A 14480-nucleotide genomic window follows, 5' to 3' on the forward strand; every position below is an offset into this window, starting at 1 on the left:
TCAGTGGGGGGCTCTGTTACTGGAAGTGACAGGAATAGTCCTCGCATGTGATACAGGCTGACATAAAAATTGGAGACAATTACTAATGTTTGTAGAAAGCATTTTGGAACCTAAACTACTTGGGTGCAAACCATCGGCGAAGTAGAAGGCATCCCACAGCCAGAAAAAAATCCAAGTTCTGAGCATATCCAAAGCTGTTTAGGTATGTCCATTTACACAGCCAAGAGTCCAGAGTGTACAAGCCGCTGACAATCTCTGAACCACGCCAGCAGACATACTGTTAAGGCTCTTATCAGAGAGGGAAAGGGGAAGAATGGGGGTGATTGTGTGTGTGTGTGTAAGATAGATAGAGAGAGCGAGAGACAGAGAGAGAGACCAACTGCTGATCATAATATGTTTTGTTTTGCAGTTTTGATATTTTTTTCCTTCTGAGCTATATTTCCTTTTGTAGAATAAAGTCTTTGTCTCTGTTTCATGGACACTTTATCTTGTCTTGCCCTCTTTCTGCGAGAGTTCATGTCCTGCAGTTAGTTCTATCATCAGATCAAAACTTTGGCCTCCCTGGGTTGGAGAAGGGTAGGGCCTGGCTTGGCCAATGTATATTATGAAACATTTATTGTAAGAGGTGAGAAGTTTTATTCAAATCCACCATGTTATCTCTTAGCAGAATTCAGACCTGTCTTCACTACTGTCACTACAAACCACGTGAAAAGGTTCACTCCGCTTATTGGTCAGATATGTATGGGGCGGGAGCAAAAAAGTAAATACAGGAAGAAGGTCCTGTGTTCTGGAGTAGTGCATATTTCTGTGAGAGAAACATTGCTATGCAATTTAACATGGAGCAATGGCAACTGCTACTACTACTACTACGCAAGCTGCTACAGTTTGTGTGCTCTGCCGCATCCCAGAATATAAAACACTCGTGGCTACAGGAGCCGTTTAGCTCAAACTTGCAGAGTCCACCTGGTATTGGATTGGTTCGAGGTTGGATCATGTTCCCACCACAAACAAACAGCTCCAGAGTTCATTTGGGACCAGACCAAGACCACCTGCTCTCCAGGGCCTTCGTGCGGTTGTTTTGGTCCACATCCGAGTCCACACCTGCCCAGACAAAAAGGGGAAAAATGAGCCGGAGTCCGATTTAACTAAAAAGTGCAAATGTTAAAAACCCCCTTAGTGAAGCCATTTGTGGCACCTTGTTTCACCCAGTTTGTGTACGAACCCACTCACTGCAGTAACTTGTTTCCCTTGACTTGATTCTATCAAGTGGGATAGCGGTTTATGCTCTGACTGTCTCTCCTGTCACATCCGTGGTGTCAGATCACTTTCTTATTGAATTTGAAGCAACACTAGCCTGTCCTTGTCATGTTGGCAATGATGCATTTACCACTTGTCACAATGGCCTGTCCCCTGTTAAAGGCTTTTCTTTGGTAACTTTTTCTTTTCCTGAATCGATAGAGGGTGTGATATGCTGTCCAGATAGTACAGCCCCTTTTGGCAATTTTGCGATTTGTGATATTGAGACATATGAATAAAACTGTCTTGACTTGACTTGTACCGATTATTTTTTGCATTTAATCCATACGGGGTCTACCCTGGTTCGTACTGTACTGGAAAACAGCCATATGCTTGCACTCTCAAAACACACTGACAAAGATGCTAACCTCCTGCCTACTTGGCTTTTATACGCTACCCAACTAGTGATCAGTGAGCAGTGATCAAAATGGAAGCATTACTGCCTTAAACTGTGTTTGAAAAGTCACTCAATTACTGGGTGTCAGATTTAGACCGACAGACATGTTTTCCCCCGGGGGCTTACGTTATCTGTTTGCCTTTTTTTGCTGAGACCATTCAGTAGAAACCAAACCCGTATACTCAACCTGATTCGACTGCTGCTGATACCTGCATAGGTTCACACACACACACACACACACACACACACACACACACACACACACACACACACACACACACACACACACACACACACACACACACATAAACAATATTTATGTAATGAGCCATCCTTTTTCCATAACTTTTTTCTCTACATTATGACTCAGCAAATATAATTGCTGGAGACAATACCGTTACCACACAATCAACTGTTCAACTACTTTTGATAGAAACTAGCACTCCACAAGATGAAATTAAAAACAAACAAACATGTACACAATACGTTTTATTCAGGAGGTTTAAACCTTTTATCAGTCATTATTTTGTACTAGTATTTTTGCAAGATCAATATCAATCAAGTTTACACTGGTATGTACTGCTTTCAGGAAAGAGCCATGTGCTCACACTTATGAGTCCAACACTGACAAAAGCTCTAACCTTCACCTATTTACTTGGTTTTTATATGTTGACAAATTAGCTACCAGCCATATAAATTAAAGAATTAAATAGTGTTAAAAACTCACTTGAGTACTTTGTGACAAAGTTTGGCTTGCTTAAGGAGTGCAAAACCCCCAAAACAACAGAGCATCCTGAATATGCAACAAGCATGTTACAATTGGCCTTGAATGCTAGCAAAGTCTTTCTCATCTCAGAAGTAGCTCAGACAACATTCTGGCTGCCCTCAGATAAACAGGTGGCAGGGTACAAACAGTATCCTGATTCAATGGAAATATTCTGAACTAAAAGGGGTTCTAACCTTTGGGAACCAACAAACATGCTGCAATTTCCCTTGATTGCTAGCAAAGCCCTTCTCATCTGATATATCACTCAATATTATTGATTACTCTCTTTAGTTAATTATTCTAATGAGCAGCTAAATAGCATGCACATGTTGAAAGAAAACCCCCAAAACAACTTCAAACCACTAGGGGAAAATACAGCTAAGACTGATTCAGCCCATACAATGGTGTCCAGTTATCACTTTAGGTTTTAGCAACAAGGCAAGCATGTGTCAGACAAACCCACAAGAAATTAGCTCAACTGCTACGTGAACTTCATTTGAATCATACCAATGCAAATAACTACTCATACAGTATGATGCACATTTCATCTCGAACAAATCTATTATATACTAAAATTTAGTATATAATATAGAATAGACTGTTTAGAATTCGTATATAGTATGAATTTGGGATACACCGACAGTCTATCGTACAGTAACACACCTTCAGCACCAGATATCCCTGCAGGAGGAGGGTTATCAGATGAGCTTACCGAGATAACCTTGACACAGTCGCGCCTTTCCAGAGTCAATAACTCATGCTGAGATAACAGTTGCTGTGGGGAGATGGGTAACAGTGGATAAAGTGCAATAGGTTTCTTTAGTTGGAGCTAGTTTGAGATGAAATTGGGTAAGAAAGATATATCAATCCACACTACAGATGGGAATCAAACCCCTGCAGCCAGCCAACACCACCTGGATACAAAGAACACACAGCATGCAGCTCAGGCCAGGAATGTAATTTAGATGTGTGGCTGGTAGACAGTGAGGGCTGCATCCGTTCTCCTGATCAGGAAAACCACTTATTGTGATGCTAAATGGTAACAGTTGGTAGCAAATCTATCTATGCAAACAGGAAAACTTAACTTTCATCAGGTCAGTGTTCACAAAGAATAAACCTACCGGTAAATCAGGGAATCGTCCAGATTCTAACTTGAGCCATTGATTTTGTGTAGCTATGTGTCACAATGTTTAACAAAATCTATTTCAAAAATTCTATCCATGGAATCACATTCACTAAAAATAACATACAACACAGAAACCCCAACAGTGTTTCACACGACAAATTTAATTGTACATCAGTAAGATAGGCTATCCAGATATCTCCCCTACTAAAATCATTACTGGGGATAAAAATATAAAATCACAGCATCTAAAGGAATAACAAGGAGTAAAATGGCAATACACCAAGTTAGATTAATGAAGTGCTGCCAGGGCTAAGGAATGGTTGATTGTTGCTTGGTATTTCAAATTTGTAACACATCAACAAACTGGTATCCCTGAATCTGAATACCCAAGAATATGACACGGAAATGGGTAGATCTCATGCAGCCAAAAACCTTACTCACTCTGGATTTGTCTGCAAGAAACCCCAAAAGTATTTTTTACGGCGGTGGGGGTTCACTCCTCACTGGCAAACCTGGGAACGTATGAGGGAGACAGAACAGCAGATCAATACAAACACAACATAGGAGGTTCATTTAACAAGTAAATACAAACTTGTCCATCTGTAGACCATAACAAAATGATTCCATGTCTCTAAACCAGAGTTAGAATTCTTAGGAGTCTGCCTTTGTACACAAGATAAAAGAATTCTGCTCATCCAATTTACAGGAAAAGATGCCTTTACATATTCCACATGATGTAATTCAACAACATTGCAGGCAATTTTAATAACAGGGCAGTGTATCCTTTGAGTCTTGGTTTGGAAATGTAAAACCTGTAATTCACAACTGCCCTGAGGGGCAGTAGCTAGCCTAGTCAGGTAGCAGAATGAGATGAAGATGTTGCCACATTAAAAAATTTCCTTGGACAAGCCGCACAAAAGTGAGATTTAACAAAACATTAACTTCCCCAGCACCAATATAAAACAGCAAACAGCTGCTTCTCTAAGCTTTTCATTGGGAGTCACCTGGGGTTCACAGCATGTATATGATAAATAAAACAGGACCCATAATAGATCGCTTGGGGACCCCACCAATAGAGGAGCGTGAGAAGAGGAGGTATCTCCAAACATAACAGTTGGACAGGCAAGTGTCAAAGGCTGAGCTGAGGTCAGGGAGATTTTAGTTGGAATACAGCAGGAAGCAGTAAGTCAGTTAGTTCTTGACCAGAGCAGTCTCAGTGCTGTGAAGAGAGCAGAACCCAGAAAATCTTTGAAATGTTTAGAGAGAGAAAGCAATTGTGTGGAGACATCTTTTTCAGAAATCACGTATAGAAATTGCAGGTTAGAGAGGGGCCAAATGACTTAAAATCAGAGGGACAGTGTCTTTAAGAGCAAACGATCAGACAGTTTTTGGGGTGAACACGGGTGAGTCTGTGATCTGTCTTTGTGCTATATCTGCTTCTCTGGTAGCCAGTTTATAGCACCTCCAGAGTCAGTAGCGGGAGCTGTAGCGTGTAAGAGCTGAAACTGGCAGCAATGATCTGTTCCTCTCTGAAAACCCAGGGGGACGCGTATCGCTCAGCAGTTTTAATTAGGACCCAAGTGACTGCCTTTTCTCAAGTTCTCTGTAAACTCTTAATGGGCAGGCTGACTGTGGGGAAGTGATTCAATTATGTTTTACTGTCAGGTTCAGACTTTGTTGATACATGGTTGGTGAGATTTGGTCAGAAAATCATTTGAGGAAAGTAAAAACTTTTGTCCAATTTTTTAACATTATGGGATATGGGACTTGAGAAGAGGCTGGTGAGTACAGCGAAGAGAAAAGTGTTTATATAACCTTCAGAGCAAGAGTCATGCAGCAAGTCATACAATATTCAGTCACAGCTTGTTTGGACTTTTTTCGCAGTTGCTTGGGATGGGATGGCCACGGAAGGTTACATAACCACTGGGAATCAAATAAAGATTTGATCAGGGGCCCATTTTTTAAAAGGGACTTTCAGACAGGAATCACAACACTGTCCTCCAGAGAAAAACAACGGCATGAGTCACTTGTTGAAATGCCCATAAATGATAGCCGGCAGAAGAAGCAGAAAGAACCAGTGGGAGTGTTGCTCTGTCATTAGCTTAGCTGGAAAAAAGTAGAACACAACAGAGGTTGATGCACGCACAATGTGCCAACACACACACACACACACACACACACACACACACACACACACACACACACACACACACACACACACACACACACACACACACACACACACACACACACTTCCATATAATCAGTATGCAAGCAGTAGTTTAATTTGGCCAACATGGTGAGAGACAGTGTGAAAATGTTCATTTTAAAAGTCAACACACAATGTTCACAAAGGTCAACGTCAGGTTAATGTTCCGTACGAACACAAAGAGTGGACGAGCAACTTCTGTCTCCAGCTAACTGATGGGAAGTTAAACTTGAATCTTGTACAAGAAGGCCTAGAAGACAGAGGAAACTAGAGAACATAAACAAACTGTTGTGGCTTTACAGAGGGCCTGAAAACCAGGACGACACGGTAGCTTTTAAAAAAGAAAACGGTGCAATCCAGTGATCCCACTTCAGGCGTGTGAGACCCAGTCAGGCACCTTCTGCAAGTGAGCCGTGGCTCTTTGCCACATGCGCACAGTCACACTGAAACAGTGGTGCACAAGCACAAGCTCCCTTACTGAATTCTTTTGCTCAATAGTTTGTATCATTAATTTGTATCTTTCCATTGTTTTAAAAAAAATATTCACTTGTCATATTTTAATTGACATCAGTACTTGAAGGTTACACTGCCACTTCACTTCTTTTACCTGTTATATTTGCACTACATTGTTACTCTGAACTTTACACATATTTACTTTATGTTACAAAAGTCAAGAGATTCAGGATTGAATTAGTTTTCATCATTTATCATGGTAACACATGGTATGCAACATATGAATAACACTGTTAATGCAGCGTATGCAGTTCATACGCAGTTCACGCGGTTTATGTCATGGTTTACGGTTTCATTACGTCACTGTAGTCAAAGCAAGGCGCACAGACAGTCGTGTCAAGGAAAATCATGTTTTCACCTTCGTATGGGAGTAACATGCTCACTGGAATGGTCTAACTTAGTATGGTGTACTCACCCTCGCCACTTTGTCTCCTCCACATCTTTTGCATCCAGTCTGGCAGCATCCTGTTATGATGCAGGGATTTTCTCTTCTGCACACATTAGTATGACCCTGTCCCTGATGTCAAATCCATGATCTGCCAACACCAGGTCTCCAGGCAATAGTTTATTAAGAAGGCCGCTGTTCTCAGTCACATGCCTGTCTCTGACACAACCTCCCCACCCTTTGGAAATGAAAGTGATAGCTCCCTGTGGTGTAATGCCGATGAGATACTTTAGGGTGTGCTTGTGTTTGTAGTGGGAAAATATCTGTGCTCTAGCTTTCAGATTTGATGGTCTCTCAATGTTTTTTCAAAGCCGTCCACAATAACCGCATCACTATTTCCAAAAGCCTCCACAAAATGATGAGGCATGCTGCCTTGCGGGTAATGTCTCTCTGGCCAGTGCAGCAAAGTCCTGAGGTGTGTAAACATTGTGCCTATGGTGTCTCTGAAAGTGGTGGAAACAGTTTTTCGGTCTATGCAGAAGAGGCGTGCAACGTGCTGGATTGGCAGATTCAGCCTCAGGCGCATCACAGCTAAGAGGAGCAGCTGAGAAAGTTTTTGTCGTGTCTATGGAGGCATGGAAGAAGCTGCACCAGCAACACCATCATAAAGGCAAGATATGGAAGCCCAGTGTAGTACTTGACTTTCACGTCATCATCTTTCAAGAAATGCTCCTCCATCTTCCTCTGGGAGAGCTCTTCCTTCAGTATCCTGTTCTCCTCCAACAAGCGGTTAATGTCTGCATGCTCGTGGCTACAAAAACTGCATTCCTGCTGTTCTCCAGAGTTGTTCTTTGGTGCAGCTTCTTCCACCTGGGACTTCTGTGCAGCTACATCTTGTGGTGCAGCTTCATCCATCTCTGATCTCAGGCCAGCTAAATCCGGTGGTGTTGCAAGTGCAATGGTCCCTGTGAGATCTTGCTGTCTCTTTGTCCTCGGGCTAAACCGCACAGTCTGCATTGCTTTGACGTCTGTGTGCCCGAGGTGTAACGATGGTACGCAGTCAGGATGACACTCAAACACATAACAGTTAAATGGATTTGATCAAAACTTTCCTTTGTGAAAATGCTGTGAATAGATGAACATGTATGGGGAAATGTAGCTGAAGGTGTTGTTCATCTTATAGCTGCTTCCGATGCCATCTTTGTTAAATTCACAACCTGATTTCCATTGTATTGCTTCAAAGCTGGAAAGCTGAAAGGTCGCACTCCATTTGCGATATGTTCTCCACGCCAGTCATGAGAACAGTTATGGCAGTTGATAACACAGCAAAAGTTCACCATTCACCATGTTTTTAATATAATATAGGGATAATAAAAACGTTACAGAGATGACTACCTCCACCACTACCGTAGCTGCTGTGTCCTAAAATCCCACAATGCCTTGCGTTGCTCACTTTGGCTGACATCATGATCCCATTCTCTATATGAACAAATGTGAGCCCCAAAGCTCCCAAGTGGTCTCTCTTTCTTCAGCATTCTTTCGAGTATGGGCTGCAGTGTGGCATGTTTTACAAGTGTCAAGGGCAGCAAGTACAGTATGTGCGAGAGCTGGTAGCAGCAGAAGCTGAGTCTGCAGGTTAAGTTACTAAAAACCCTGTTTGCGATTGGAATATCATCTATGTTGTATGTCCCGACTGTGTGGAAGACAGTATGATATAATTCCCAGGGTTTCTGACTCTCTGAGTTTGGTTTTCAGGCCCTGTCTCACTCTCACACTGCCCAAACAAATCTCACACTAAATAAGAGGAAGCCCCGAAACCCATCCTTGATGAAAAATATAGTTATGTACAAACTGTACAAACCGAATGCTACACTTTTCTCCTCAATTCGGCATTGATATTCGTCCATAAACATTAAAGAGCATAAAAGCCACAGTTTGAATGAGACACACGCGCACACGCGCTCACACGCACACACACACACACACACACACACACACACACAATTTCCTCTACAATTTTGCATCTATTACAGATTGAAATGCCCATAAATCATGTCACCACTTTAGTGTTGCTACCCTTCCATGGAGCAAGATAGCTTTGTAGAAAGACGACATCCCTTGTCTTAATCTGGTTTACAAAGCCCGGATTGGTCAACCATTTCTTCAACCAGGAAACCAAATTATTCCAGGAATATATGAACATACTGAAAAGTTTAAAACCAAAATTAAGATTAAGGTATTCCTTAACAATTTAAGGAGGTAATTCCATCAGCACTTAATTTACTGCCATGTTTCAATATAACAGAGGACTCCTATGCTAACTTTAGTCCCTCCTAAATTAACCATCTTGTTGATAGTGCTGGAGGCTCAATGAGAATGACACTTGACTCTAATGCCCCTCTAAAAAAGAAGATAATAGAACAAAGGAGGTTCGCTTCATGGTCTAACTCCCAAATCCGCATATTAAAGCAAATTACACGAAAACTTGAAAGGATATGGTGTTCTACCAAAATGGAAGAATCCTGCTTAGCCTGGCATGATAGTCTTAAAACATATAGGAAGGCCCTCTGTAATGCCAGAGCAGCCTATTACTCATCTTTATTAGAGGAAAAAAAAAACAACCCTAGGTTTCTTTTCAGCACTGTAGCCAGGCTGACAGAGAGTCATAGCTTCATTGATCCATGTGTTCCCATAGCTCTCGGTAGTGACGACTTCATGAGCTTCTTTAATGATGAAATTCTAACTATTAGAGACAAAATTCACCACCTCCTGCCCTCAACCGGCACCGACCTGTCTACAAACACAGGCACCTTAGAAACAGCTGTACAACCTGATGTATATATCGCCAACTAACTTCAACAATGTCTTCATCTAAACCATTAACCTGCCTCTTAGACCCCATCCGAACTAGGCTGCTTAAGGAAGTTTTATCCTTAGTTAGCACCTCTTTACTAGATATAATCAATCTGTCTTTATTAACGGGCTATGTACCGCAGTCCTTTAAAGTAGATGTCATTAAACCAATTCTTTAAAAAGCCTACTCTTGATCCAGATGTTTTAGCCAACTATAGACCCATATATAACCTTCCCTTTCTCCCTAAGATCCTTGACAAAGCTGTCGCCAAACAGTTGTGGGACTTTTTGCATGATAATAGTTTATTAGCATAGTTTATTTATCATAGCACAGAGACAGCACTGGTGAAAGTGACAAATTACCTTCTTACCTACATCGGACAAAGTACTTGTCTCTGTACTTGTCTTGTTAACTCTTGCATTTCGATACTACTGACCATCATATCCTATCATGCATCATATGTCCATGCTTTTGTTACCTCTAGGCTGGATTATTGTAATTTCTTACTATCAGGCTGTCCCAACAAATCTTTAAATACTCTCCTGCTGATACACAATGCTCCAGCCCCAGTACTGACAGGAACTAGGAAAAGAGAACATGTTTCACCTGTGTTAGCTTCCCTGCACTGGCTCCCTGGAAAATTCAGAATAGAATTTAAAATCCTCCTCCTCGCCCACAAAGCCCTTAATCAGGCACCATCATATCTTAAAGAGCTCATAGTACCTATTACCCCAGTAGAACACTGCGCTCCCAGAACTAAGGCTTACTTGTGGTTCTTAGAGTCTCCACAAGTAGAATGAGAGGCAGAGCCTTCAGTTATCAGGCTCCTCTCCTGTGGAACCATCTTCCAGTTTGGGTCTGGGAGGCAGACGCCCTCTCCACGTTTAGGAGTAGCCTTAAAACCTTCCTTTTTGATAAAGCTTACAGTTAGGGCTGGCTCAGGCTTGTCTTGAACCACCCCCTAGTTATGCTGCTATAGGCCTAGCCTGCTGGGGGACCTCCCATGATCCTCCTCTTCCTCTCCATCTGTACACATTCATAACCCATCAATGCTCATTACTAACTTGACTTCTTCTCTCTCTCTCTCTCGTAGTTTTCTGTTTTCTCGTCTCTCTCCTCTCTCCTCCTGTGGCCCTCTGCAGGTATTTCTGCCCCTGGTGCTGCAGAGTCTGGGTCTGTGACTGCAAACCACCTACTGCCCACATGATTCTGCTCAACACAACAACCACACAACAACCAGTGTTTCAATAGTTATTAGAAGTCTTCTTCTTCTTATTATTATTATTATATGTAGTCTCTTTATTATTATTATTCTTATTTGTTCTGTTATTTTTATACACCTTTATGTGGAACCCGCGTTGTACGGTGTTGTCTTTCCTCCTGCTCTCTCTCTCTTTATCTCTCTATCAACCCAGCCAATGGTAGCAGACAGCCGCCCACCATGATCCAGGTTCTGCTCAAGGTTTCTACCCGTTAAAAGGGAGTTTTTCCTTGCCACTGTCAAGTGCTTGCTCATGGGGGAATGTTGGGTCTCTGTAAATATAACTACAAAGGGTACAGTCTAGACCTTCTGGATATGAAAAGTCTCCTCTCCTATAGAGAGATAGGTATGACAGAGAGTTGAGTACCTTAATCTATTTACTGGAACTTGAGTTTGTGTTCAGCTTTCACCTCTTCACAGGCTAATCCCAGGCTGAATAGCTGTCTAAATCCCTCTAATTGCCATGGATGCTAAACAAAAAGGAAGTTTGTCCCAGTGGCACTTTTACTAAAACTTAGACTCAAGTCAACACATCCCATCTGATGCTGGGTATAAAATACATCTGATAAATCCCTAAACAGCTGTAAGCAAGCACTGCATCCACAGACTGCTCTCACCAGCATTAGATTTTGATTTGTCTTGTCAATAAATGGCTAGTTTGGAAAAAATAAATTTTGAAATGTGTATCTTATTAAGATAAGGATCAAGTGAAAAGAGCTGCAACTGTTGGCATTTCGTTTAGCACCCTCCAAGGTTGGTCCATCTTTCCATCCATCCAACTCTTTGGTCCACCGCCCTATATTTCAACCACTACATGGTCAAATCAGTAGGACATTTGCTGTTATCATGTCCCTACATGACGAATGCTTATGTTTTCTGACGAGGTGTCTAACACTCAATTCCCACGATGTTTGTTGTTGTTTTGTTGTGGTATTCATGCTGTCCTCCAGCACCACTATCAGGCCACTTGTTCCTCACATATACAGTACCTAAATCTGCTATTGACTTGAATTTCACCTGGTATCTGTGCTCTCAAGTGGATGAAGCCTTTCCATTTTTAACACTCCATGACATTTCCTCTCACGCCACGCTCAGTGGGGAATTTAGCCCCACTCTGTTTTCTTTTATTTTGTTTGTAATTAGGGGGAACCAACCCTTTAACAGTACAGTCTAGTTGCACATACAGACATGCACAATAAATGGACAAAGCAAAGTCTTATACCGAAACAGAGCTACATGATCTACAGTAGAATAGACAGTGCACTACTCTGTGCGTATTTAACATTCAGCACTTAGAAATATGCACCCTCAGTACAGCAGCCTATATTAAAATGAAATAATTAAATCCAGATGAAATTTCAAAACAAAAAGCCCATTTCGCATTTCATTTCATTATCATTATGGCAGTGTTATACTTTAAAGAACACCCACAAATACAAAACAGGTTGCAGCTGTTTGATTAGCTTATGAAAAGAACAGAAGTCTTCCAGTAGGAAACACCTCTCTTTGACGAGCTGTAGGTAGTGCTGGTAGGCAGGCCTCTGCATAACCTTGTGTAACCAGGTGGTGAGAGCAAAAATATTTTACTGTACTAATGGAAAATGAAACCACTGTAATGAAAATTCCCTGTGACAGTAGTCTGGTTGTAGGTGCTGATCTTGTGCAGCAGGGGGTGTAGTTTGAACCGTCTTGGAGAGGTAGCAGTAGTCTCACTGGGAGTTCAGAGGGCAGCGGGAAAATACAGGAAGTACAAGAGAACGCGCAGGGGGATGAAAATGATCCTATGCTATTTAAGAATAACTTAGCACAGTACAGTGACATGTTGGTTCAGTGTCGTCTGAGAGACTTAAAGAAATCTGTATTTTGTGTGATTACTGTGCTTAGGAGTACAAATGGTTGGGGAGTGAAGGCATTGCACGTGCGTGCGTAATGTACTGTTTTGTATTTTATTTGCCTGACATCCATTACAAGAGGGCACACTGTTTTCTCTGTAAAAGCGAGAAGCTCCCACGTTTGACAATTTGCACATTTACTGCAAAGAGGTTTGGCAGGGCAGTGTGGTGACTGTTTATCTGTTTTGTCCAGTAGGTGCCACTGCCGTACTTAGTGCCCTATTTTCCTTTTGTCATATTTTCTGCCGTGTTTTCTGCTCATGAAATAAAAAGAAGGGAACAAAGACCCCACATAAATAGCACTTGAAGTTGTGTGCATGTTTTATACTTTCTACGTGGCATCTTTGCAGTTTGATGTAGTGTACGAGGGTGACTGCAGCAGAGGTTGTGTTGGTGGAACAGTGCAGTATAGAGATTGGACGCATATCAATCAACCACAATATAAAAACAGTTACCGCTTTTAATGTTGTGGCTGAATGGTGTACATATATAGTATATGCATATACCATATACTGTCTCTCTCCCTCATTAAAAAGCCTCATACTATCAGATGCCTTGTGTGGCTGAATCCTTTTGTGACAGACCCAGAAAGCTTTGCACATGTTTTTGCTGCATAAATTGTAGGGTGTGCTCTGATACTGAAAAGAATTCAGGCTGCGCCGGATCAGTGTTTGACAATTTGTTTCATGGTTTGCCATTTGCGTTCTGTCTCAGTAAGCTATTCTGAAAGCACGGCGCATTGCTTTCCTTGCCTGCGACAGGAAAAGTATTTCATATTTAACCCAACAACAAGACAGCACTCTGGAGGAGGAGCAGAGCAAATGTATCAATAATGAGGAAGAAGCCTTTATTCTAATGTGATGGCTCTGTGTGAGTGTCTGTTCAATATTGATGACGAGAAATAAAGAGCGGCCCTGTTGCAGAAAGACATCTCATGAATGTTTCTCACTGTGTTAATACTGCACTGCTTATTTCTTCATGAGACACAGCAGCATGGTACATAGTGCAGAGTGATGAAATCCTGATGAAACCCAGGGGTGCACACAGCATGCCAGTTATCACTGCATCAAACAAGGACATCCAGAGGTACATTGGGAGGAAATAAAAAAGCTCATTTCTGGCCACTATATAGATACCTTTGGGCCTGTACCGGTGTGGACAGATTAACTGTGTATATGACAGCTCTTAACTGCCTCAGGTATAAATCACTTCACAACCACAACACTGACTGGTGCGGTAGGTCTAAGTCAAAGAAAAGTGCAAAGTGTTCAGCAGTGAGCCGGAGGTGGAAATGATCACTTTGGTGATACATTGTTCAGTTCAAAAAGTTGCAATCAGTCACTATATATTACAAGTTGATAGCCAGCTTTTTCTTTAGTTTTTGATTTGTTTTTTGTAGTATTAATGTTTTTAATTTGGCTCCTGCAGCTGGCTTTCTTTCCTTTCTTGCTTGCCTCACATTAATCTTGTTAGGGTTCCAAGAATCAAAGGTGCAGGAACCTCCTCTGGGTTGGTGTGTGTTATTATTGTATGAGAGCTGGCAACCTATCGTTGCTCTGTCCAGTCTTTTTGTCCTGTTTTTTTGTTGTTTTTTTTAGCATCTAATTAGTCCAACACATTTAGCGCATCAAACATTGAACTTTGCTGCTCATTCAGGACCTGCATGCCAGTACTTGTAGTGTTTCTTTCTTCTTTCTTTCTTTCTTGTTTCTCTAGTGGCTCTTGGAGTATCCTGGTAATAAGCTACTTATGAGCTAATATCATACTGCCTTTAGAGAATA

General features: G+C 41.6%; 1 long non-coding RNA gene across 1 annotated transcript in view; it reads right to left on the bottom strand.

Annotated features, from left to right (window-relative positions):
* Positions 1–736: 736 nt before the first annotated feature.
* LOC120789254 overlaps positions 737–14480 on the bottom strand; it is a 28173-nt gene continuing 14429 nt past the window's right edge. The window contains exons 2-3 of the long non-coding RNA XR_005707363.1: positions 4027–4097; positions 737–1101 (exon numbers count right to left, since the gene is read on the bottom strand). This is a non-coding gene — a long non-coding RNA (uncharacterized LOC120789254). The remainder of the gene's footprint in view (positions 1102–4026; positions 4098–14480) is intronic.

This window comes from Xiphias gladius, chromosome 4 (assembly GCF_016859285.1).
Source record: "Xiphias gladius isolate SHS-SW01 ecotype Sanya breed wild chromosome 4, ASM1685928v1, whole genome shotgun sequence".
NCBI classification, from domain to species: Eukaryota; Metazoa; Chordata; class Actinopteri; order Istiophoriformes; family Xiphiidae; genus Xiphias; species Xiphias gladius.